This window comes from Mirounga angustirostris, unplaced genomic scaffold, assembly GCF_029215605.1.
Source record: "Mirounga angustirostris isolate CCGP_5_RB_7025 unplaced genomic scaffold, mMirAng1.0.hap1 SCAF_5, whole genome shotgun sequence".
NCBI lineage: Eukaryota > Metazoa > Chordata > Mammalia > Carnivora > Phocidae > Mirounga > Mirounga angustirostris.
The window spans coordinates 85,693,406-85,696,059 of NW_026991713.1; the positions used below are offsets into that span (position 1 = coordinate 85,693,406).

The window sequence follows — 2,654 nt, forward strand, 5'->3', positions numbered from 1 at the left end:
AGAGTTCTTTGTGTTTTTTTTTTTTCTGAACTCCCTTTACCTGCCTAAAGGAGAGCCTTCCAAAAGAATCAATCCCTCCCCAGGACTTTCATAACCAGGCAAGAATGACTCCTATCACCAGAGAAAAGAAGTTGGCACCAGGATAAGGAATTGCCTAAACAAACATTCTCACAAAACTATCTTATCTCCCATCTATTCTATGGGTCCATTTATCTTTCCTAAAAGTCAGTTGTTTTCCCATGAGTACCCTTCTTCATTAAGATGGATATAAGCCCCAAATTCTAAGTGCCTCCTGAGTCACATTTTCTGTAAACACCAATATACATTCACAAATAAAAATCTGGCTTTTCTCTTGCTAATCTGTCTTTCATCAGTTTAATTAGCAGGCCTCCACTCAGCAACCTGAGAGGGTAGAGGAAATATTTTTTGTCGCTAATAGAAAGAATAAAAATAATTTCTTTTATAAGAAAAAATCTGGTCTCCCAGATAAAGGACAAAACCCATTCCTCACCCAGTTGTTATTCTCACAATTTATAACTTTTTAATAGATATTTTATACATCAACTAGATTTTGCAAAGAATTTCAAGTAACACACAAAAACACATCTAATAAAATAGTAAACTATAATAATAATAATAAATCATTCCTGGGAAAATTTAAGATGTGTAGGGAGTAAAGAGAGTATTGAGATCGTGTTTATATAATTCATTTTTCTAAGTTAGCCAAAGAGATAAGAAAATTATGATTGATTTTTGTTGTTAAAAAGGGAGAACTAAAGGGGATTCGTGGTGTTGCTGGAGATTCGTAACACGTCTGCAGTCAACTACCCTCGGCAAACGTCACCTGTCGGAACAACCATGCATGAGTGTATCTCCATCCATGTGGGCCAGGTGAGCGTGCAGATGGGCAATGCCTGCTGGAAGCTCTACTGCTTGGAGCACAACATCCAGCCCAATGGCACCGTGCCCAGTGATAAGGTGCTGGGTGGCAGCGATGACTCCTTCAACACATTCTTCAGTGAGACCAGGGCTGGCAAGCATGTGCCCTGGGCTGCCTTTGTGGACCTGGAGCCTGCTGTCATAGATGGGGTAAGAACTGGCATTTATAGGCAGCTCTTCCACCCTGAGCAGCTGATATCTGGCAAGGAAGATGCTGCCAACAACTATGCCCAAGGCCACTACACTGTGGGGAAGGAGATCATCAATCTTGTGCTGGACCAAATCCGAAAACTGACAGACCGGTGCACCGGGCTTCAGGGTTTCCTGATCTTCCATAGCTTTGGGGGTGGCACTGGCTCAGGCTTCACCTCCCTGTTGATGGAGCAGCTTTCTATTGACTATGGCACCAAGTCCAAGTTGGAATTTGCCATCTACCCCACCCCCCGAGTATCCACAGCGGCTGCGGAACCCTACAACTCCATCCTGACCACCCACACCACCCTGGAGCACTTGGACTGTGCCTTCATGGTGGACGACACCATCTATGACATCTGCCGCCGCAACCTGGTCATCGAGCGCCCCACCTAGACCAACCTCAACTGGCTCATCAGCCAGATTGTGTCCTCCATCACGGCCTCCCTGCACTTTGACGGGGCCCTCAACGTGGACCTCACAGAGCTCTAGATGAACCTGGTGCCCTACCCCCGCATCCACTTCCCCCTGGTGACCTACTCCCCCATCATCTCAGCTGAGAAGGCCTACCATGAGCAGCTGTCAGTGGCAGAGATCACCAACGCCTGCTTTGAGCCCTCCAACCAGATGGTCAAGTGTGACCCCCATCACGGCAAATACATGGCCTGCTGCATGCTCTACCACAGAGAAGTGGTGCCCAAGGATGTGAATGCCGCCATTGCCACTATCAAGACCAAGCGTACCATCCAGTTTGTGGACTGGTGTCCCACAGGTTTCAAGGTTGTCATTAACTACCAGCCCCCCACAGTGGGGCCTGGGGGCAACCTGGCCAAGGTGCAGCGGGCAGTCTGCATGCTAAGCAATACCACAGCCATTGCCGAGGCCTGGGCCCACCTTGACCACAAGTTTGACCTGATGTATGCCAAACGGGCCTTTGTGCACTGGTACGTGGGCGAAGGCATGGAGGAAGGGGAGTTCTCAGAGGCCAGAGAGGACCTGGCTGCCCTGGAGAAGGATTATGAAGAAGTGGGAACAGAGTCTATGGACAGCGAGGATGAGAGCTAGGAGTTCTAGGGGGTCCTGGCATCTGTGACGTCTGCTCTCTCCCTAGTTTTGTATTTCTCATTCCACTGTTTCCCTAACCCCCCACAAATACAATCAGTGTCTCAAGCGAAAAAAAAAAAAAGAAGGGAGAACTAAAGATGCAATGGTTTGTCAGAGAAAGCAGAACTTTTCTTTGCACTTAGAACTAAGTGGGAATTCTCACATGGGACTTACCTAATGGGGCACTGAGCCATGTTATAGGCAACTTCCTTAATAACATCCCCCTTAATAACATGCAAATGTAGTAGCAGATTTCATAAGGATGTTTCTTGCAGCATTCTTCCAAGAAATGGAAGAATAACAGTTCAATGGAGCAGTACTTAACAAAAGTCAAGGTGGACAAATTAGCTAATTAGCATCTCCATTTGTCAAGCTTTCTCTTTTCTGTGCTACTGGTGTGACTCAGCTGTTTAAAGCTT

At 46.6% G+C, this 2,654-nt stretch overlaps 1 pseudogene; it reads left to right on the plus strand.

Moving 5' to 3' along the window:
- The first annotated feature begins 839 nt into the window (after positions 1-839).
- Positions 840-2,306, plus strand: LOC123839339 (tubulin alpha-1C chain-like; annotated as a pseudogene).
- The last annotated feature ends 348 nt before the right edge of the window (positions 2,307-2,654 follow it).